The sequence below is a fragment of the Mus caroli genome, unplaced genomic scaffold (assembly GCF_978045245.1).
Source record: "Mus caroli unplaced genomic scaffold, Mus_caroli_1 scaffold_14, whole genome shotgun sequence".
NCBI lineage: Eukaryota > Metazoa > Chordata > Mammalia > Rodentia > Muridae > Mus > Mus caroli.
The window spans coordinates 18104191-18128916 of NW_028227269.1; the positions used below are offsets into that span (position 1 = coordinate 18104191).

A 24726-nucleotide genomic window follows, 5' to 3' on the forward strand; every position below is an offset into this window, starting at 1 on the left:
AACAAAAAAAGCGCACGGTCCAGCAGTAGGCGAGGCAGGACGAATGAGCAGGAAGCTCCACCCCTGAGCAAACAGGTTCCAGGCTGGGTGAGGGGGAGGCTACAACAAAATAAAGACCAAGTTAAAACAACAAAAATAACAACCACAAAACAAACAACAACAAAATCACCAAGTTACCTAGGGTAAAAGCTTCTTTTTCTTTTCTTTCTTTCTTTCTTTCTTTCTTTCTTTCTTTCTTTCTTTCTTTCTTTTTTTTTTTTTGTGACAAAGTTTCTCTGTGTAGAACTTGCTCTGTAGACCAGGCTGGCACCAAACCCACAAAGAGATCCACCTGCCTCTGCCTCTGCCTCCTGAGTGATGGGATAAAAGGCCTGTGTTGCAGCCGCAGCAACCACCACCCAGCCGCAGCAACCACCACCCAGCCCCAGTTACTTTTCTCTTAGCTATGATCAAATACTTGACAAAAGCATCTGCAGGGAGTATTTGTTTTGGCTCATAGTCTGAGAGTCTGACTTGGTGACAGGCATGAGACAGCCGGTGGCACTGTTTCTTATCAGGAAGAAAGAGAATGCTACTGTTCACTTTTAGGGTCTTCCCACACTAGATTAACAAAAACTAGAAACCCCCTCACAGATATGCCCAGAGGTTTGTGTATAGGTCATTCTAGATTACAGCACATTGATAATCAATGCTGTCTTAGTCATTGTTCTATTGCTGTGAATTGACACCATGACCAAGGCAGCTCTTATAGAAGAAAGCATTTAACAGCTTCAGAGGTTTACTCCATTATCATCATTGGAGGATGGGGAGGGAGGGGGTGAAGCATAACAGCACACAGAGCACACAGGCAGATGTGACACCAGAGCAATAGCTGAAAATTTATGTCCTGATCCACTGGCCATCCTTTTTTTTTTTTTTTTGGTTTTTCAAGACAGGGTTTTTCTGTATAGCCCTGGCTGTCCTGGAACTCACTTTGTAGATCAGGCTGACCTCAAACTCAGAAATCTGCCTGCCTCTGCCTCCCAAGTGCTGGGATTAAAGGAGTGCGCCACCACACCCAGCTTTCCACTGGCCATCCTGATCCACTGGTCTAGAGAGATATCCTTGGCTTGCCATGAGTTTTGAAACCTCAAAGCCAACCCCAGTAACATACTTCCTCCAACACCTATTAATCCTCTAATCCCTTCAAATAGTGCCACTGTCTAGTGACTAAGTATTCAAAAATCTCCATCGGGATTGATTTTATTCAAACCACCATAGACACTAAACATCAGGCCTATTCACTGGTCACTCCCTCCCATCTGGAATGACTACATTTACTTGCTTGACTCTTTGGTGACACTTAAGATGCAGTCTGAGAAGGCCATCTCTCCCTGTGACATCCTTCTTCCTATGGCTGAGCTCAGAGGACAAACAGGAGAAAGGGTCAGAGATGGTATAAAGCAAGAAGCCAGGGATCTCATTTGAGTTACTGAGGCCTGTCTCTTAACAGCTATGTTGCCTGGAAACCCTTTCCTCCTTTGAGAGACAGCACTAAGGTGTGATCTCACCAGAATAAATAAAGCCAGATTCCAGTACTAGCAAAAGTCCTATTTCTTATTATTGGCCCCTTTGTCTGCAATGCCTGCCTAGTCCCCCTTACAGAAACAGGAGTTACACACATCCTACCCCCATTTTTACCCTGGCAGTGAGGCTTACAGTTCCCACCTGGGCTCGGCCCTTGCATCCTGGTAGATGTGGCCATGACTATGGTCCAGAGATGAAGATTGGGTATAACAGAACTGTAGCAGTAAGGGCCTGGCTAGAGGCTGCAAACCATAGAAACATCCATGATGTGTTGAAGACAGTCAGAATGAATCTATGTGGACAGCTTGGCTCCCAACCAGTGGGGACCCCTGCCTGGTGTGTGTTTCATGTTTCAACCTGCTCTGGTGTGGCACACACAGTGATGCTCTTACTGTGACACTGGCCATGATTTAAGGAGCACTAACTGGAAATATGTCTCTGAATAATTCTGCAGTTCTAGGCTCTTTCATGCTGAATCTCCATGGCTCTGAGGCCCACAAACTTGCATACCTATGCCGTGCTCACACAAGTGTATTTGGCTCCTTCAACAGCCTGGCTTGTGCCCTCTCCAGGGAACTGAGGGGAGGCTCAGTGTTTGCTCTCCTTCTGGCTCTCCTGTCATGTAGAGATGATCCTCACTCTTGCTGTGACCTTTTGCAAATTCATCTGGAATAACAAAAACCCTAGGATAGCAAAAATTCTTCTCAAGGATAAAAGAACCTCTGGTGGAATCACCATGCCTGACCTAAAGCTTTACTACAGAGCAATTGTGATAAAAACTGCATGGTACTGGTATAGTGACAGACAAGTAGACCAATGGAATAGAATTGAAGACCCAGAAATGAACCCACACACCTATGGTCACTTGATCTTCGACAAGGGAGCTAAAACCATCCAGTGGAAAAAAGACAGCATTTTCAACAAATGGTGCTGGCACAACTGGTGGTTATCATGTAGAAGAAATCGAATTGATCCATTCCTATCTCCTTGTACTAAGTCAAATCTAAATGGATCAATGAACTCCACTTTAAACAAGAGACACTGAAACTTATAGAGGAGAAAGTGGGGAAAAGCCTCAAAGATATGGGCACAGGGGGGAAAATTCCTGAATAGAACAGCAATGGCTTGTGCTGTAAGATCGAGAATTGACAAATGGGACCTCGTGAAACTGTAAAGCTTCTGTAAGGCAAAAGATACCGTCAATAAGACAAAAAGGCCACCAACAGATTGGGAAAGGATCTTTACCTATCCTAAATCAGGTAGGGGACTAATATCCAATATATATAAAGAACGCAAGAATATGGACTCCAGAAAATCAAATAACCCCATTAAAAAAATGGGGCTCAGAGCTGAACAAAGAATTCTCACCTGAGGAATACTGAATGGCTGAGAAGCACCTGAAAAAATGTTCAGCATCCTTAATCATCAGGGAAATGCAAATAAAAACAACCCTGAGATTCCATCTCACACCAGTCAGAATGGCTAAGATCAAAAATTCAGGTGACAGCAGATGCTGGAGAGGATGTGGAGAAAGAGGAACACTCCTCCATTGTTGGTGGAATTGCAAGCTTGTACAACCACTGTGGAAATCAATCTGGCGGTTCCTCAGAAAATTGGACATAGTACTACCATAGCATCCCGCAATACCTCTCCTGGGCATATATCCAGAAGATGTTCCAACAGGTAAGAAGGACACATGATCCACTATGTTCATAGCAGTCTTGTTTATAATAGCCAGAAGCTGGAAAGAGCCCAGATGCCCCTCAACAGAGAAATGGATACAGAAAATGTGGTACATTTACACAATGGAATACTACTCAGCTATTAAAAACAATGAATTTATGAAATTCCTAAGCAAATGGTTGGACCTGGAGGGCACCATCCTGAGTGAGGTAACCCAATAACAAAAGAACTCAAATGATATGTATTCACTGATAAGTGGATATTAGCCCAGAAAGTTAGTATGCCTGAGATATAAGATACAATTTGCAAAACACATGAAACTGAAGAAGAACGAAGACCAAAGTGTGGACACTTTGCCCCTTCTTAGAATTGGGAACAAAACACCCATGGAAGGCATTACAGAGACAAAGTTTGGAGCTGAGACAAAAGGATGGACCATCTAGAGACTGCCATATCCAGGGATCCATCCCATAATCAGCCTCCAAACGATGACACCACTGCATACACTAGCAAGATTTTGCTGAAAGGACCCTGATATATAGCTGTCTCTTGTGAGACTATGCCGGGGCCTAGCAAACACTTAAATGGATGCTCACAGTCAGCCATTGGATGGATCACAGGGCCCCCAATGGAGGAGCTAGAGAGAGTATCCAAGGAGCTAAAGGGATCTGCAACCCTATAGGTGCAACAACATTATGAACTAACCAGTACCCCGGAGCTCTTGACTCTAGCAGCATATGTATCAAAAAATGGCCTAATCGGCCATAACTGGACAGAGAGGCCCATTGGACATGCAAACTTTATATGCCCCAGTACAGGGGAACACCAGGGCCAAAACGTGGGAGTAGGTGGTTAGGGGAGTGGAGGGGAGGGTATGGGGTACTTTTGGGATAGCATTGGAAATGTAATTAGGGAAAATACCTAATAAAAACGTTTTAAAAAGATACTGCTACTTGCTGGGAGACCCCAGAGCTATTCTGGAGAGTATGCCCTATCCTGCACATAATCACCTGCAGCTGGTTCCAGCCTCCAAGGATGAAATGGCAGGAATGGGCCTCCCCCACTCCACCTTTATAAGTGCATTCGCAATTAAATATTTGAGCCTTGATCAGAACACTGTCTTGGCTCCATTTCTCTCTCATCCGCCTAGTTTCCCTTTCCTTAATTGCTGGCCTGCCACTCAGGTGTACCCCGTCCATGTGAGCCGCTGGATGGCTTGCAAGATTGCTGGGTGACATTAACCAAGGCACATGCCCTTTTTTGTCCTGAGGGACTGTTTCTGTCTAATATCTAAAACACCTTATAGCCAACAGCACCTTTCTCCTTGAAGTGAGGTGGGAGCAAAGACAATGTCTGGCCAATCTCAGAGTCTCCAGTGCTCACCCAGGACAGGTGCTCAGTGGGTGCTTCCTGAACATCATCAGACGGTCTGGGGCTAAGTCTACAGGTTCTGTGGCTTTAAGCAGGAGGGCCAATGGCCTTGCTGTGTGTGGAGCCCACTGAGTGGAGAAAGGCTGGCATGGACTCCTCTCTGACTTAAATTCTCGCTGTTCCAGACATTTAAGGACTTTCCCCATGTCTACCACTTATCTGCTTTATCCCCACACTCACTGGAGAGTGAACCATAAACAGAGTGCTTGGGGAAACACAGGACACTAACAGACCTTGGTTTATTTGATCATTTTAATATGTCAGACCAATCTAAAGGAAGGACGGAGCACACAGGAACACCTGTGTTTGCAGGACGGAGGGCAGATGTCCACAGCCCTGGGCATGCATGCATCTCCTGTGTAATTAGGCAAATGAATACATAAATACCACAGCACAGCCAGACTTGGGGGTGGGGAGAATCACAAGCCACAGAGGACCATGCTTTAAGGTCAGTCAGAGGCTTTAAATACAGGGGCTGAACCTTCTCACTTTATACAAAACATATATATTAAAAGTAAGGATACCATGGTATATACATGCAAGCAACTTTGGTCAGAGAAAGTAAACAAGGGAGGTGGAGCCATGCACAGGAAGGGCTTACCTGTCTGCTCTCCATGTTCTTCATCCTCACAAAATCAGCTGGTCTCGGTAAGATACTGAATTGTCCTGTCTGGTGTCCTTAAGGGCCTCCAGGCCCTCTGTGGGCAGGAAAGGAGCCCTACAGCTGAGAACACTTGAAACCTTGGAAGGAACCAGCCTGGACTGGATGGGGAGAGACATCTATCAAATCTGATAGAGGAGGGAGCTGCATCCAGCCAGACCAGGTGAGTGTGATGTGCTGCCTGGACCCAGGTCCCGAGAGAGCAGGAGAAATCACGGAGAAATCCACTTTTGCAAGCAAAGCTGAAGATGGCAGGTCAAGCCTGTGTTTCTCATAACTGTGTAAAGCCCATTCCCCTCAGAACTGGCTAGCACTGCTGGGATCACACTGCAGCAACTGGACAATGGATGGTCACTCTTGGCACCTTTGTCGAATTCTTCCAGGGACATTTTGCCTGAGGAATGGAAGAGGGAGACTTAGGATTAGCCAGTGCTCTGGTTAAAGTCTGGAACCCTCTGGAAAATGGACAATGTCTAGTCTCCACAACCACCGCCACACACACACACACACACACACACACACACACACACACACACACACATATGGGGACATATGTCATTTTCAGGCACACATGTGGTCAGAGGACAACTTGTAAGAGCTGGGTCTCCTTTCAAGGTATAGGTAGTGGGGACTGAGCACTAGTCATGAGGTTAGGTTTGGTAATGAACTCTGGGGCCTGATGTAAGCTGATAGCCCCACCTAGAGGCCTGGAGAGCCACCACGATCTGGGGCAACTGGGAGACAGGACAAATTATGGCTGCAGGTCAAATTACATTTCTGTTACTGTGATAAAAATCCCCTGACTAAAAGCAACTTAAGGGAGGAAGTTTTCCTTGGTTTACTTCTAGGTTACAATTCATCACTTCAGGAAGTCAAGGCTTTAAAACCTCACAGGGCAGAAAGAATAGAGGTATGAGCACCTGGCTCATAATGAGACTCTGCACTTCTTTTCTGATACTCTTCTTTTCCCTTTATTACACTGTTCAGGGCCCCTGTCTAGAGAATAGTAATGGGGTTTCCCGCATCAATTAACCACCAGCACAACCCCCAACAGGCATGCTCATAGACTGCCATGATCTAGATGAGTGGTTCTCAGCCTTCCTAATGCTGTGACCCTTTAATGCAGTTCCTTGTGTTGTAGTGACCCTCAACCATAAGATTATTTTCACTGCTACTTCATAACTGTGATTACACTATTGTTATGAATCTGAATAGGAAAATTTGTGTTTTCTGTTGGTCTTAGGCCACCTCTGGGGAAAGTTCATTTGATCCCCCAAAGGGGTTGGAACCCGTAGGTTGAGAATCACTGATTTAGATAATTCATTAAGAATCTTCTGGAAACTATGCTGGGGCCAAACAAACACAAAAGTGGATGCTCACTGTCAGCTATTGGATGGATCACAGGGCTCCCAATGGAGAAGCTAGAGAAATTACCCAAGGAGTTAAAGGGATATGCAACCCTATAGGGGGAACAACATGATGAACTAACCAGTACCCCGGAGCTCTTGTCTCTAGATGCATATGTATCTAAAGATGGCCTAGTCGGCCATCACTGGAATGAAAGGCCCATTGGACATGCAAACTTTATATGCCCCAATACAGGGGAATGCCAGGGCCAAAAGAATGGGAATGGGTGGGTAGGGAAGTGGGGGGGGTATGGGGGACTTTTGGGACAGCATTGGAAATGTAATTGAGGAAAATACGTAATAAGAAAAAAAGAGATATCAAAAAAAAAAAAAAAAGAATCTTCTGAGCTGAGCAGTGGTGGCACACATCTTTAATCCCAGTACTCAGGTGGCAGAGGCCAGTGGATCTCTGGGTTCAAATCCAACATGGTCTAAACAGCAAGTTCCATCACAGCCAGGGCTACACAGAGAAACCATGACTCTAAAAAACAAATCGACAAGCAAAAAAAGACTCCTCTAGCGCTGGGAGATGGCTCAGCAGTTAAGAGCAGTTGCTGCTTTTTCAGAGGGTCCTGGATAAAGTCCAGAGCATCCATAGGGCGGTTCCCAATCATTTGTAACTCCAGTTCCAGGGCGACCCAGTGCCCTTTTCTGGCCTCTAACATATTACACAAACATACATTCAGGTAAACGCTCATGTAGAAAATAAATACTAAATCTAAAATAAAATAAAAATTAAAATCATTAAAAAAAAAAGAATTCTGAGGTGATTCTAAACTGAGTCAGGTTGACAGTTAAAACTATCACAGCGCCCCCTAGTGTAGACTCTTGTCAGCTTCGGATGTTGAGAGCTATCCACCTTTGCTGTCCTATTCTTGTCCTATTCTGTACCAGTTTCTCTGACAGCCCAGACTTCTCATCTCTTGAGTGCTAAGCAAGTGGCCCCTGGCTTACAGGGCAGAGTATGCACTCAGTGGCCTCCATTGTGAGACACAAACAATTGGACAAGTGCACAGTGGGGACACGGTCTCCACTCTGAAACTGGTGAAGGTCCTGGCTTTGACAATCAGAAACAATGGCCCTCCATGTTACGTGTGCCACCAACATAGTGCTACTTTAGACTCACATCCACACCAGTGGGCTTATCCCCATTTCACGGAGAAGAAAGCCAAACCTGGGAAGTGGGCAAGCCCCAGTTTGGTCTGTTGGAACACAAGCCTCCGCGTCATAGTACACAGAGAGTAAGAACACTTTAGAAAATGGCTGAAAGGCAGCACCAGGCAATAGGCTGCATTGCTTTGTGTGTGGACATGTTTTGAAAGCATTTCCTTGCTGTCTGGAAAGTTTTTGCTGTCTACAGTTCCCTGGAGCCTTGAGTCCCACTGAGCCTGGTCCTCAGCTCACCTGCACAGAGCACTGGAGGCTGTTCACTGCTCTTCCCTATGCATTAGCTTACATTCAATCTCAGTGCGACCTGGGGAGCCTTTCATGCCTTAATGCTGCATTTCCTGTTGGAACAAAACCCAACCAGTCTTGGCTCTACAAAGCCACAGAGGGGCAGAATTAACTCAGCATGCAGCTACCTCACCCTTGCTGAGGTCCTGTGAGAAACTCAGCCAAGGCACAGCAGGACCTCTCACCACGTCACCTCCTCCTGAGACCTCAGAGTCCTAGGTAAGATGAGGCTCAGTGGCTTCTATGTTTGATGAGCCCCATGAGTATCCAGGGTGCCTCACATCTCAGGATGATGGCCTGGACGGCCTCTCAGAATCCCAAGACTCAATGCCACTTGATTCAGTGTCTCACCTCTCAGCCACCAGTATGACCTTCCTCCCCTCCGCATATATACTTGTGGAAATAGTAAGACCACTGTTTCTGTCAACATGTGTGCTGGCTAATTTTATGTCAGCTTGATACAAGTTATAGTTATCAGGAAAGAGGGAGCCTCAGTTGCGAACGTGTCTGCTGGAAAACCTGTAGGGCGTTTCTCTCTCTCTCTCTCTCTCTCTCTCTGTCTTACTACATCTCTCCCTCTCTCCCTCCTTTCCTCCCTTTTGTTTTGTTTTGTTTATTGAAACAAGGTTTCTCTGTGTAACAGCCCTGGCTGTCCTAGAACTCATTTTTTAGACCAAGTTAGCCTTGAACTCACAGAGAGCCTCCTGTCTCCTATGAGCTCCGATTAAAGACATGTGCCACCATGCCTGACCAGAGGGTATTTTCTTAACTAGTGATTGATGGAGCAGAGTCCAGCCCATTGTAGGTGGTACAACTCTGGGCTAGTGATCCTGAGTTCTATAAGAAAGTAGGCCAAGCAAGCCATGGGGAGCAAGCCAGGAGGTAGCAACCCTTTCATCATCTCTATATCAGCTCCTGCCTTCAGGTTCCTGCCCTGTTTGAGTCCTGCCCTCACTGCTTTTGATGATGAACTGTTATGTGGAAACTATGAGTGAATAAACCCTTTCCTCCCCAAGTTGCTTTTGGCCATGGTGTGTCATCAGAGCAATGGAAACCCTAACTCAGACAACAGGGATGAAGCCTACAGCTCAGAGGGTCTACTGACATGCCCATGGTTATAGAACCCTAGGAAGGGTGCAGGATGCAGGCTAGGTTTACCTGACCCTGAATTCTATTCTCCCTCCCTCAATCAAAGCTGAATGAAGTGGGCTAGAAAAGGGCAGGACTGAATAGGGTTGAGGGTATATCCCAAACACCTCTGTGCCATCAACAGTTTCACAGGCTCATCTACTCCCCTCTCCCCACCACGACCCCCTCTCCTAATCCCCTCCTCCCACCCCACACTCTAACTTCTGCCATGTTTCCTACCTTCATAGTTTGTGTCCATCTGCCTGAGTATCTTGTCTGTTTGCTTCTCTGTCGTGAACTCGTCCTCAGGCATCTTCATCACGGAGGACACCATCTTGTAGATGGCCTGCAAAGGGGCATCTGTGACTGTGCTCTGGAGGATGGAAGGTGGGTTATGGTCCTCGCTCAGCTAACCAAGGAGCATGGACAGGGCAGAGTCAGGACCCTTCTCTCATCAGAACAAGTCTCACAGACAAGGTGCTAGGCAAAGGGAGCCAGGAAAGTTTAAGTGACTTTCAAGAGCACAGGATACAGCTGGGGCGTGGAAGAATGGAGGGCTCCTTGGTTCAGAGTAGAGGGGAGGTTGTGTGGCAAAGCATCTGTCTGAAAGGAGGATCTTTGGTGGGGATCTGGGAAATCCTGGAGGGAAGGTCAAAGGGGAAATACATTGAGCCCTGCCCACCCATGGGTCCTGAATTTGCAGATTCAAAAAACTACAGGTGGGAAATAGTCTAGAAAATGAAACTGGAGGTACACAGACAGTTTCTTGTTATTTCCCAAATAATACAAATTATTATTAACATCTATAGCCATTGTATTAGGCACTGTATATAACTACTTTACTTATTTTATGGATGTATGTAATTATTTATTTGGGGGAGGTGATCTCATGTGGAATCCAGTGGACAACTTGTGGAAGCTGGTTCTCTTTTCCTACCATGTGGGTCTTAGGGATCAAACCCAGGCTGCCAGGCTTGGTAGCAAGCACCTTTACCCACAGAGTCAGCTCACTGGACCAAATACAGAGATGGTTTAGAGCATGGAGCAGGACTGATGCAGGGTGCACATAAGCATCACTCCTGTAAAGAATTGACTGCTGACTCATCCTTTAGTGTGTCATTCTGATTTCTATAGGAAGCCCTATAGACAGCTAATGTGTGTGTATGTTATACATGTGTGTGCAGATGAACACCCACCCGTGCAAAGGCCAAACAGGAATACCGGTGTTCACAAGATTCCCTTTTCTCTCTCACTGAACCCGGCCAGGGCTTACCACTGTAGCTAGGCTGCCTGCTCAGCAAGCTTCTGGGACTTACTTGTCCCCTAGTTCTAGGGATTCAGGCATGCTCAGCCACTCCTGACTTTTCCATGGGTATTGGGATCAGAACTCATGTCCTCATGCTGGGTATCAAGTGTTCTTCTCCACTGAGCCATTTTCCCAGTTCTTGCTTTGACAATTCTTAATCACCTATCTGAGCCTCAGATCTCATTAGAGGTTGAAAATAAAAAAAAGACCCGTTTTATAGAATTGTGTGAATAAACCTGATGGATAAGCTCAGCTGGGGCCTGATGTCCAGCAAGCAATCAATAGATGCTTGGTTTTTATTGTTACTCTCTGCAAAGATGCAGTTTTTTAGTACACCAGGTAGCAAGTGGGCAGAGGAATGACCTGGTGTATGGGGCCATGGATGCGGGTCCTGGATGCCTGCACTCCCCATGCGTCAGGCCCTGTCAAGTGCAGGTACCTGCACTATCTCCAGCATTTCGCTGCAGCTCATGTAGCCATTGCTGTCTAGGTCGTACATGCTGAAGGCCCACTTGAGCTTCTGTTCCAGCTTGCCCCGAGAGGTCATACTCAGAGCAATGATGAATACTCGGAAGTCGATGGAGCTGTCACTGTTGGTGTCACAGGTGTGGAAGACATGTTCAGCGAACTTGGAGGCTTCTCTGTAGGGGAAGAAGTTGGCCTAGATCTTGAAATTGTCCACGGTCAGGTGGCCAGTGGGACAGTCATTGAGGAAGTCCTTGTACCACTCTTGAGGCTCATGGTCGGTGAACTCCCTGTGTTTCCGCAGGTCCTGCAGCACCTCAGGACCCAGCTTGCTGTTCTGCTTGCCCATGGCAGCTGGCAGTGGAGACAAAACCTGCAAGGTCAAGACACAAAGTGAGCTGTGAGTACCTGAAACCCAAGTCTGGCTTCCTATCACACCCTACGACCATGCTGGCTAAGCAATATCCTCTGTATGTCCAGTGACTTCCATTACAGCAGTGGTTCTCAGCCTTCCTAAAGCTGCAACCCCTTAATATAGTTCCTCATGTTGTGGTGAAACCCAAGTTATAAAGTCATTTTCGTTGCTAATTCAAAAATGTAATTTTGCTATAGTTATGAATTATAATGTAAATATCTGATATGCCAGAGGGTCTTAGGTGACTCCCTGTGAAAGTGCCATTCGATCCTCAAAGGTGTTATGATAACACAGGTTGAGATCTTCTGGGCCAGAAGAACTCAAGACCATGATAGTGCAAGTTCTGACTTTTAGCATTTCCAGGATGGCTCTCCTCAGGAGGTACAAAATGGTTCTATATAACAGGGCAAAGCCCAGAACACTCTAGGAAAGACAGAAAGGATATCTTTTTATGGCTAAATACAGTCTACTTGGAGCATGCATGCAGAATCATAGTATAAGGGGACAGGGAGAGGCAAGCTAAAATCAATGGAAGGAAGCTTTGTCAAATGTCCTGTAAGGGTTAAACAAGAGGCAGGATTGAGACAAACCCTGAGCTCATAAGCTTGGGGCAAAGGGGTCTCATGGACCCAATCCTGACTCTTCACTTTGAACAGCTCGTTCTTTTTCTCGTGGGGGACCCGGTGCGTTTGTTTCCTTTACACAGATACAATTGCTGATGCTGCATAGTAAATAAATCCTGCCTGCATAGACAGATGTTAGTGGTTCACATTCCTACCTAACACAGCTAGGGTAAATTTAGAACTAGGTTGACACCCATCCTGAGTGGACTCAGGAATGATACCAGAAAACGGAAACATGGCTTTGGCCCTTCAAAGTTCAACTTCATGCAACCCTAATTTTATAAATGACATTTAAAAACCCCATTCCTACCAAGATTTCTGGGTTAATCTGGGTAAGTAGGGTTTCATGGGGACCCAGGTATTAAAGCTTTGAAGCATGTTGACAGTAGGCTTTTAGACCCCCCCAAGACCTCCCTGTCCCCCTCCATATAATACTGGGACAAGTTACAAGCACGTGCCATGCTGTTTTAACCCTAGAAGAGACACCTGAGAACATTATGAGAGTCCCCACTCTTTATTATGCCTATGAGATATTGTTCTGCCAGGGAGATCTAGAATTGGCATCAATTGGTTGGTGAATGTCCATGTGAATGTTAACAGCCGAAACAGCCCCCATGGAAATTCAGGACTGTGCTTCACTGGCCAGCACACCCCACTGCAAGGCCCAAGTGTGGGATCCTGCAGTGATTGGCCACTGGACATTAGTACTCGTTCACTTCGCTACCTCAATTTGGTTTCTTTCTTTCACAGTAACACACCTGCATAGCTCAGTTATTTTTGAAATGTGTAGAAGAACTAGTGTGGGTGAGTCTCCTCTATCCAAGTCCCAAAGGAAATCACTCTGAACTTCTCAGAGGCTTATGAATTCTATGCACTAGGTGCTAGGTCCTGTTAAGGAAGATGAGATATGCACTCAGTATTACCTGCTACCGCCCCTGTCTTCTTCACCTCTTTTCCAGGCTGTTAGCTTTCTATGTACAGATTTTATTTACTTATCTACACGACTAGGAGATATTTAAAGTTCCTTGTCCAACACAGACATATGGCAGCTTGATATTGCCTTTCAATGCACACATTTACTTATCTAAACACGTCCTCCCCTGTACAAACAACCAACTCAAATGTCCACAGTGTCTTGATCAGAAATAATCATCAACTCAGGTAGCTGGGTGCCACACATCTGTAATTCCAGAACCGGAGGGTGGAGGCAGGATTATCAGGAGTTCAAGGTCATCTATGACTATATAGCAAGTTCATGGCCAGCCTGAGCTACATGAGACCCTGTCTAAAAAAGTTATATCAAAAGAGAGAGCAGGAAGGCCAGTAGTGGTGCATGCCTTTAACCCCAGCACTCAGTGACAGTGAAGACAGATAGGAGTTCAAGGAAGGCTACCCTGGGCTACAGAGCAAGTTGTAGGATAGCCAGGACTACACATAGAAACCCTGTCTCTCTCTAATAGACATACACACAGACACACACACACACACACAGAGACTGAGAGAGATAGAGACAGAGAGAGACACAGAGAGATCTACAAATGATAGAAGATTATGCACAAGGGCATGTGGTGATTGCTGCCATCTGTTAGAGCAGGTCAGATGGGTTTGTGAGTGGAGGCCTCCCGTGGAAGAACTTACTGGAAAGGTAAAGTTGACTGAAGTGGGGAATTGGCTGGATGGACAGGTACCTTGTAGGACCTTTTGTCTTGTTTTCCTTTGTAATTTTATTTGTTTATTTGTTTTCTGAGATAGGGTCTCATGTAGCTCAGGCTGGCTTCAAACTTACTATGTAGCTGAGGACGACCTGCACCCTTACCTTCCTGCCTCCCCTGTCTAGCAGTCACAGGTGTGAGCCACAAAGCCTGGCTCATCTGCAGGCTTTTTGTTGTTGTTGTTGTTGTTGTTTTAGAGACAGGGTTTCTCTGTGTAGCCCTGGCTGTCCTGGAACTCACTTTGTAGACCAGGCTGGCCTCGAACTCAGAAATTCTCCTGAGTCTTCCTCCCCAGTGCTGGGATTAAAGGTCATTTGCAGTTTTAAAATGTCAAAAATTGTCCATGTGTTCTTTTCCTTTTTTCTCTTTCAAAGCTTTAAGAATATTTATTTATATAGTATGTAACAAATGTTTTTCTTCTTATATAATACATTGTGAGATTGCCTGGTACCTGCAGAGGCCTGAATAGTATGTCAGATCCCTGGAACTGGAGTTACAGAAGTTGTGAGCCACCATGTGGGTGTAGGGAACAGGACTGAACTGAGGTCCTCTGCAAGAACAGCAAGAGCCCTCTCTCCAGGATCCCAGTCCCCTTAGATTTTATTTTCTACTCAAAGAAGAAGCATCCCCAATTCACAGTGGTCCAGCCTCAATCTCTTGACTGGTGGCATGTCTAAGAACCTCTGAGTTGATAGAACACTATAGGCTAAGCCCTGTCTGGGAGGGGCTTCAGGAACAAGAAATGGAAACAAGCCTTGGCCCTGGCACATAGCTCTCATCCCAGCAGTCAGAAGGCATTGGCAACCAAATAACTTTGAGCTCCAGGCCAGCCCTGTCTACAGAAAGAGTACCCTGCCTCAAAAACAAGAAACAAAACTGAAAAGGCAGAACTACGGTCCTGGAGGGCCTGCATAGAGGGATGCAGGCCCTCTCAAGACTGCCCCCCCCCAGTGATGACGGACTGCCAGATCCTCTCTTTTCTTGCTACACGCACTTCCTACCTCACAGCCTTGCTTCTACCAAGGTTTAGTGTCTTGAAAACTTCTCCAGCCACAGAGTCTGCCCTAAGAGGACAAATGTGACTGCTGGTGGCTGAGGGGTCACCACAGGCCTAGGATAAGCACACAGATGAAGAGCTCTCCATGGAGCCCACTACCCAGGGCTCTAATTCACACCCCAACACAGCGTAGGAGCATATCATGACTCTTTGGGAAGGGATATAAATACCCTAGTTTTATTGTAGGTAATTCATTTTGGAAACTCAATTAACAAGACACATTTAAAATTGAAGCCCCACTGGGAACACGGAAGTGGAGGTAAGAATAGGGTAGCCAACAGTGGGAAGGTGGTACACCTGGTCATGTTTGGTCCAAAGAATCCCTTAGTAGAGAAGGACAGGAGATGCAAAAAGAGATGTCTGGGGACAATCCAGTAATATTGATGGAGAAGGAAGGGAGAAAGGAGGGGAGGAGGAAGGAAGGAATGAAGAAGGAAGGAGGAAGGGAGGGAAGGAGGGAGGGAGGGAGGGAGGGAGGGAGGAAGGAAGGAAGGAAGGAAGGAAGGAAGGAAGGAAGGAAGGAAGGAAGGAAGGAAGAAATGAGGGAGAGGGAAAAGGAGGCCAGGGGAAGGAGAAGGGAACTGGAGAACCTAGAGGAAGGGACAATGAGCTGCGCCCAGGATGTGGCTACTAGGATGTTACTGTCAGAGGCAGGCCCTCAGGAGGCCCTCAGGCAGGAGAAAAAACTGTGAAACAAGGTGAGCAAGAAACCCCAGAAAAGAGGGCAGAATTTGGGGTGGTAGTATTGGAGAGAAAAGACCTAGACCCGGTGAAGCCATGTAGCTCCAAGGCCCTCACCACTGAACCATTCACACAGGCAAACTTACAACATGTCTCTGGCCTGTAGTTCACTTAGAAATGTCACCCATCAGATATATCTTGCTAACCAGAGAACTGACCATCAGAGTGCTGCAGAACCTCTCCTAAGTGAGCCAGGACCTGACTCCAGGTTACCCGGCTATGGGATTGTACTGGTATGACAGTCCCAGAGAGGGCAATGTGGAAACAGCTGCATTGCCACCATAGCTAGCCCTGTGCTTGTAGCTCCTCTTCATGATCAACAGCCCTGCACCCCACAGCCTTGCCACAGACCCTTGGTTTCCAGCTCACACATGCAGCATCCACTCACCTCATTGAACACACATCACTGCTGTGTCTGTGATTTATCATCTAACGGATGCTACTAGAATGCCAAACTCCTTGTACCTGCTCTGCAGATATCTGCAGGGAGGAGGCTGCAGTGCAGACAGCCTTGGAGGTGTTGGAGGAGAGGCTTCATTTCCCTTATTTCCCATTCCCTTCCCAATGGCTTGAAGATCTGCTCATTACCAAATATTTCAAAGGAGGGAGCTACAGAACACAGGGCTGTGCCTCTGCCCAGCCTTTGCCTCCTCCCTGGTATCAGGCTGCTAATTAGAATGCATGCTTTGCATCTGTTTATGGCATTCTTGCTGTTGTGGTTATAGTACACACACACACACACACACACACACACACACAGATGGCCTTGTTCTCAGGATGTACTAATACTAATTTGGAGGCAGGAAGAACTTTGACATAGCTAGCATCCAAGCAGATCCCGAGTGACTCTCTGTGGATGCAAAGTACAAGGCATAAGCATCAGGAGGATGGAGACCACCCGGGAACCTTCAATCCATGTTTCACGGCTACCCCCGAGGTGTGGGGGGTTCATGGGATGTAGAAAAGGGAAAAGGAAGGGTCTGAGCCTCAGGACCTGGTTCTGAGGAGCAATGGCTTGAAGATCTGTTCCTGCATGCAATGTCATTCAAACAAAGGGTGGTGACAATAGGAATGTGTCTGGCCATCTTAAGCACCTGGGACCAATGGCATAAGAAGTATGAGATAAGGAGGAAGAGAGAGTAGGATTGACCCTTTTCTGAAACTCCAGTAAAGAAGGGCTCTATGGCCGGACGTGGTGGCGCACACCTTTAATCCCAGCACCCGGGAGGCAGAGGCAGGCGGATTTCTGAGTTCGAGGCCAGCCTGGTCTACAAAGTGAGTTCCAGGACAGCCAGGACTATACAGAGAAACCCTGTCTCAAAAAAAAAAAAAAAAAAAAGAAGGGCTCTATGTAAAGAAGCCTCAGTCCTGGAGGGACTCCATGGAGCATAGTCCTCCTGCCCTGCCACGTTCCACTACACCCAGATGGGAAAACACACCTATACAATGCTAAGTGCTGCTGAGACTCTTGAATATCCAGCAGCTATCCCTGAGCCATAGGAACTCTCAGACAGTGCAGTCAGTGACAGTGAACCCCCTTCCTCTCCAAAGGGGACAAGGATTCAGTACAGATGCTTGGGACAGAGAACCAACAGTCATAGAGCAATCTAGCCAAAGAACCCCCAGGGAGGACAAGAAAGCAGGCTCCCAGCAGCAGAAAGCCCCCCACCCCCACCTTAGCCTCCTTCTTGACAGATACACTCCGTCACCTGAGAGAATAGATCACCAGAGAAGCCCATACTTGAGCAGGCAGTCAGGACCTGCTCCAGTGTTTTCCAGTCTCTTGGGTTCTTGAAGTATAGATGCTTGAGTCATGCTGGATTGTGGTCCCTACTCTCAAATGCCCTGCACTACAATGGCACATTTCTAGGCAGGAGAACTAGGTGCTCTGGCCAATAGATGGAATTTAGAGTCAAAACTGTAGGCCCGGAGGGGATGTTGGAAGAAGACAGAGCCTCCAGGGAGTGGTAAGCGGTCTCACGTGGTTCAGCTAGGAGTTAGCAGAATGAGTCTCATCGAGAAAGAAAAGACCTAGGTTAGAGCTGGGCTCTGTCCTTTGGGTTTTGATCTATCCTGGGCCCCTTCCCTGCTAACATCCTGAGAGGCAATGAGTTTCCAAGGTACGTTTATCTGGTACCCAAAGAAGCTCCTGGCCAATACTGTGGCTGTCAAAGCCATGATCTCTTAATGCTCACTTTCATGAACCTGCTAAGTGGAGCCCACAAATGCTGGCGGCCTCATAGATGCTTCCTGGCACTTGGCCATAGATGCCTAACAGAGACCTGGATAAAATATTTAATATGAGGGACCTCATTTTAGCTCTCCTGGAGGCACTGAGACAGTAGCAAAGATGTGTGATGGACTCAGTGGTACACACCCCATTATCCCTCTGTCATTCATTAAGCAACTGAGCCAGCCTTAGTGATGTTTATTTGTCTGGGGGAAAAAAAACCTGACCAAAAAAAGGAATGCAGTTACAGAAAAATCACTGTGCCAGCTCCCCTGAAGAAATACCTACCTAGCCCTGGCCATGAAACTAACCCAGGCTTCATTGATCAGACAGCCCTACTTTCATCTTTTTATGGGGGAGGAATGAGGGTCCATGGATCACACAGCTACCTCCCACTTGTTTAAAGCACTTCACATTCTAGCAGGGATTACATCTGACATACAACAGCCTTGGAGCATCAAGGACATGTTATTTCACAGTAATGGGAATTGGGGAAGGGAGCTAACAGCTCCTACCCCTTCTCCCAGGGTCTGTTATGCTCTTATTGTCCTTAACACACTGAATTGTAAATTAAGGAAAGAGCAAACAAGTACCTGGGAAACTCTGTGAAAATATTTAACCTGAGCATTGTACTGCTAGTAAAAAGCTTTGCTAACAGCACAGTTGTTCTGTCGCTGGGAAAGGCTCTTGGGAGCTCCAATGTCCCATTAACGACAGCTCAGTGCTGGCTAGAAACACGCATGGTACAGTTCATCCCACCACACAGCAATCTCATCAGTCAGACTGCCAAACTGCAAGGACTGCTAGACATAGACCCTGGAGGGAAGGTGATGGGAGACGTGGGTACCAAAACCCTATGAAGTCCTGGACTCAGGAGAGACTGGGCGCATCCTCTCTGAAGTTGAACTTCAACAGACCATCTGGACTTGGCTGATGGAGAGCCTGTTCCATGTCAGGTGGAACGGAAGGTGGCAGGGGAAAATCAGCCTCAACTGTGCTCTTCCTTACAGTGACCGGCAGAATATTGTTCCTCTTCCTCGTCCTCCTCATCCTCATTTTCGTCTTCCTTGTCCTCGTCCTCCTCCACCCTGCTGTAGGTGAAACTCAAACAGCCTTAGCCTCCACTTCAGTGCAGCCCTCTGCAGAAGGCCATCACCTGAAGGAGATGCACCTGGAGCCACACAAGCTGCACTGAGGCTGGACAGACACTAGAGGGCAAAGGCTGGCAGATTCCCTAGCCCTCTGCACACACCCCTTTCAATTTCTAAACTAGGCAAGAAACCATAGTAGGTCTAAACCAGAGCTTCTCAATGGGTGGGTCCCAACTCCTTGGGGATTGCAGGACTCTTCATAGGGGTTGCCTAAAACTATCAGAAAGCACATATCTATATTACAATTTGTAACAATAACAAAATTTACAGTTATGAAGTAGCAATAAAAATAATTTTTTGGGTGGGGTGACCATGACATGAGGAACTGCATTAAAGGGTCACAGCATTAGAAGTTTGAGAACCACTAGTCCAAACTAAGTAAGTCCTTAGGGTAAAATACACAGTTATTGGGCCTGCTTGGAATACAATGGGTTAAATTCAAAGGCTGTGGACATTGTTCACCCCGTTTCTCTTATCTCTTTCCATGTGGTTGTAGGAAAATCTCATATTATATATGACTGTCATCATATTTCTTGGACAGCGCTGGGCAATACCAAGGACTCTGGAGATGATGCCACCACACAGGGATCCTATTCACAGCAATTAGCATCCTATGACATCACTTTACTCACTGATACCAGGAGAAAGAGATAATGTGTTCCCATCCCACAGTCCTCCTCAGGTCCACAGACCTATCCTGCAAGGGCTACCTTGGACCTCTCTGGAGAAGCCAGCTATAAGGGACCAGAAGCCTGAGTCCAGCCAGGGAGGCAGAGGCTACAGTGAGAGAGGTACTCTCCTCTTCTGAGTGGGACAACAGCCAGCCACCCAGTGAGATCTATGGGAGGGAGACTAGAGTGTTACTGCAACCTCAGCCTGCCATCTGAACCATAGATCCCATGTCACAGTACTAGTCACTGCAAAACCATCCTGACTCCCAAGCCACATTCCAGGAGCGCACACTCCCAATTCCCCAGAGCCTAAATGACTGTTTAAAAAAAAAGGCAGCAGAGCCATTGAAATAACTCCCTGGGAAAAGGCACCAGGCACCAAGCCTGATGACTTGAGTTTAAGCCTGAGAACTCACGTGGTAGGAGGAGAGAACTGAATCCCAGAGGTTGTGTCCTCTGACCTACATTCACTGGATCACTTGCCCACCACACACAAACTAATCCATATGCATAAAACTTAAGCAACAAGGTAAAAGTGCAATGTAAAAGGAGAAAGAGGGGCAGCTGGCAAGGCTGCATGGAAAGCCTCACCCTACACTGACAGACCTCTCTCCCTCTGCTCTTTCCCAAGCACGAGAGGCCCCACAAGAGTTGGGGAACCAGAGAAGGTGGAGAAAAGAACAGGAAATCCCCAAGAACTTTTTATTAACAGAAAAAGCTACTGTAACAGGATGGGAGCCATGTGGGTGACTCTCCTCACCAAGCTAGGCTCATCTGGGTCACACCAACTCCAGTCACCCAGGAAGCTCCTACTCACACCCTGCAGGCTACTCAGACACAAACATCCCACCACTCCTTGGGGGTGGATTTCCCAGACTCCATGGTCACTCTCCCCAACATCCCGAATGGAATTTCTGACCTTCTCTTAAGACTTACACTTTTGGGACATCATTACTGTGTTTTTCCCCTCTTTGGGCCCTGGTAAATATGTTTCAGCCCCAGGGTCTCTGCATCTGCAGATCCTCCACCTCTCAGCCCTTCTTGCTGTCTGTTTCAGAGAGGGTCAGTCCTTGGGTGTATGTGCTTCTCTTGGAAGAGGCCTCTAGGATTAGCATCAATTCTCATCTACCTTCAGACTCTGGTCCTGTTTTGTTTAGAGCACTTTCTCAGACCAGGTACTGAATTCCCTTCTCCTCTTCTCTTTTCTTCTCTTTTTTTCTCTTTTTTTCTCTTTTCTTCTCTTTTCTTTTCTTCTCTTCTCTTCTCTTGTGTGTGTGTGTGTGTGTGTGTGTGTGTGTGTGCAGGCATGTGTGTGTGTATGTTACAAACTATATTAGTTAGATTTTTCCTGCTATGAACAGACACCATGAGCACGGCAACTCTTACAAAGAACAGCATTTCATTGGGGCTAGCTTACAGGTTCAGAGGTTCAGTCCATTATCATCAAGGAGGGAACATGGCATCATCCAGGCAGGCATGGCGCAGGAGGAACTGAGAGTTCTACATCTTCATCTGAAAGCTGCTAGCAGAATACTGACTTCCAGGCAGCTAGGACGAGGGTCTTAAAGCCCACACCCACAGTGACATGCCTACTCCCACAAGGCCACACTTACTCCAAAAGTGCCACACCTTCTAATAGTGCCAATCCCTGGGCTGAGCATATACAAACCATCACACACACCCTCATGCACACACACATGCACCCTCATGCACACACACATATGCACCTTTATACACATACACATGCACCCTTATACACATACACACATGCATGCTTTCCCATGCAGGATACAGAGGTTGACAAGAGAATGTTTTTTCCTTCTTTTTGCTTTTCTTTACTCTGCACTTCTCCCAAGACAGGGTTTCTCTGTGTAGCCCTGGCTATCCTGGAACTCACTCTGTAGACAAGGCTGGCCTCAAACTCACAGAGACCCACCTGCCTCTGCTTCATGAATGCTGTGATTGAAATTGTGTGCTGCCACTGCCCAGCTATATTTTCGTTTTAAAAAAGATTTTTAAATTTCTATTCACTTGTATGTCTGTGTGTATGTATGCTTAGAGAGGTGGGAAGAAGTCAGGGCTCTGCAACTGAAGTTACTGGTGACTCACAGAACCAGATGTGGGCGCTGTGAAGTGAATTCACAGTACTACTTGTTTGTAAGCGCAGAGCCAGGTCTACAGGCCTCAGAGTCCTGCCCCTGTTTTTGAGTCAGGGCCTCTCAATGAACCCAGAGAGTACTATTCACCATTTTGTGTAGACTAGCCAGCCAGAACTACCCTAGAATTGGTTCCTGTTGTCTCTATCCCACAGTGCCAGGGTCACAGCAAACAAGGACATATGTGTCTCTTTACTTGGATGCTGGGGATCTGAACCCAGGTCCTCATACTTACACACAGGGAACACTCCACCTCTCAGACTGTTGGGCACTGCATTTCTATATTTAATACTTTGCCACCATGAACCCCCACAGTGCCCCCAAACAAGGCAGGGTACACACACTGTTTATAACTGTGAGTCAGGGCTGCATGACATTTCAGAGGCTCAGCATGAGGCCCAAGAGACTCTTCCTATCCTGAAGATTCAAACACTTTGTGACCTCCAGGGTTAGGGACTCAGGAAGGAATGTGATGGATATGGGTGAATTAGTCTTCTAGAAAGCTCCATTCTGGCACAATAGTGACAGTAGAATGGACACGCAGGAATGTGTCACACTAGGGGCTGTTCACTTCCCAGATGCTGATGTCCCTCCTTTTGGACAACAAACCAGCTATGGGGTCCCAAGTAAGGCTTCTTGTTCCTTCCCAAGAGGTCATTATCATCAAAGATGCTCATCACCAGACCAGACCTTTTACAGGCCTCTGCATCTGTATGGGACCAGCAGGACATCTGTGCAGCTAGTTCCCTGTGGTGGAGGAGGGGAAAACAAAAAGCAATGTGTGGGTTTGTGCCAGGGCCAGAGCTAAGGAGAACTCACTGCCCTGCAGCACACAACAGCTGCCCAATGACGAAGTGATAGTATCCCCACAGGGACAGAGGTGGGCCAGCTAACATGGAGCACAACCAAGATGACTAACCCAAGCAGACTAGGAAGTGGCAATGGGGATAGCTGGAAAGACATGAAAGGCAGGGCAGATCCAGGCCCTCACGGTCCTCACCTAATGTCCAGCTTTACGGAAATCTTGAGGAATTAGCAAGTCAAAAATCTCAGGACACAATCGATGCTCGACTTCACAGTAGAAGCTCAAGGCTGATCCAGAGGAACAGACACCTGTGTTATACAAATAGTCTTCTTCCTGTGGGCTGAGTCCACACCCTGTGGTTTTGAGACAGGGTCTCATGTATCCCAGGCTGAACACTGAACTCATTATGTAAAGGACGATGACTTGAACTCCTGATCCTCCTGCCTCGGTTTCCCAAGGGCTGGGGTTAGAGCCATGCACCACTGCATGCATTTTGTGGTGCACTTAGGGATAGACTTTAGACTTCAGTGAATCTTTGGCAAGCATTCTACCAACAGTTGTAGCCAACTCCAGCCTATCTTCCCTCCTCTCCCTCCCCCTCCCGTTTTCCTGTGACAGAGTCTTTTTCTTTTTGAAACAAGGTTTTTCTGTGTAGCCCTGGCTGTCCTGAAACTTGCTCTGTAGACCAGGCTGGCTTGGAACTCACACAGATCCATCTACCTCTGCCTCATGAGTACTGGGATTAAAGGAGAGCCTCACCACCTATGATAGAGTCTTTCTATTCAGCCCAGGCCAGCCTTGAACTCAAGACACTCCTCAGTCTGCTGAAATTACTGGAGCACAGCATGCCTTAAGTGCTCTTTTGAAGGATATGTAAGACATTGCTACAAGCAGGAGAGGGCAGAGGCCTCCAATTCGTTCCCCAAGTCCCTCTACAGATGGACGTCTTGTGCAGTCAGTCCTGGTGGGATGGAGTCAGAATAGGCTTCTCTGCCTTGCTGCTCAGCACCCAGGCTCAGGTTAGCACATTGGCCCCAGGCTTGATGCAGCAGGTTTTTTGGGATCCCTGAGACAGCTATGAAATGACTCACACATGGACTCCTGATTGGCTGGGATGACAGGTCATATCAACTGTGTTCTGATGCTGCAGGCCAAGAAGCCAGGAATGGCCTTTCCCACAGTAGCCAGGGGAATGGCATGGGGCCTCTAGGACTGGTTCTGCGTGGTCAATGACTCAGGCTGCCCTGGCCAGTGGACAGCACCCAACACTCCTTGGAGGGTCCAGCAGTAACCCAAGGTGATGAGCCAGGCCTAGCATAGAACAGGGTAGAATATCTCTCAATGCTCCTGACTGAGCCTATGTGTGTCCCTCTCTAAAAGGAGCTGTAGTTTACTGTGTCAGGCTTCAATGGGACATGCAGATTTGGTGGTCCCTGGGTCAATCCCTGCCTACAGCCTTCCCTTCTAGCCATATGTTCTTGCTACCTTGATTTCTTTGAGTCCTGTCTCCTTAGCTGTAAACCAAGAGTGAAGATCCCTGTGTGTGGCGTTTACAGCCTATTTCTATGAAAGGAAGGGAAACAGAAGCTATGAGGAGACAGAGACAAACTGAACCACCAGGCAAATGCTCGGTGGGCACATTGGAGGACTTTTATTGTGAAAGACCACAGGCTTTCTCAATGAGCTCCATCTGAGTACAGCACCCTGTGAGGAGGGAAGCCAATGACCTGAAAGGCTTCTCTTGCAGGTCACACCTAGCGCAGTGGCATTAAAAACCGTGTTCTGCGCTGGTAAAGAGCCTAGGGTCACTGTGATCTGGAAGCATCCCTGGGTAGGACCAGTGATGTCTTACTCCTATACTTCAAAGAGGAAATGAGGGGAGGGAAGGAAGGATGTAGCCAGGCAAACATCAGGGCAGGGAGCACAGAGGCTCCTGTTTCTGAGGGGCAGGTCTAGTACAGGGGTCCAAGAACCAAGGGCTTGCCAGACACAGGGGTTGGGTTTCAGGAGGAGGAAGGCCCCTTCTCTCATGGCAGCAGGTATCCTGGGAAGTCCATGCCTACT

General features: G+C 47.1%; 1 pseudogene; it reads right to left on the reverse strand.

The window, feature by feature from the left end:
- Positions 1–5455: 5455 nt before the first annotated feature.
- LOC147001148 (hippocalcin-like protein 1) lies at positions 5456–11450 on the reverse strand (annotated as a pseudogene).
- Between the last annotated feature and the right edge of the window lie 13276 nt (positions 11451–24726).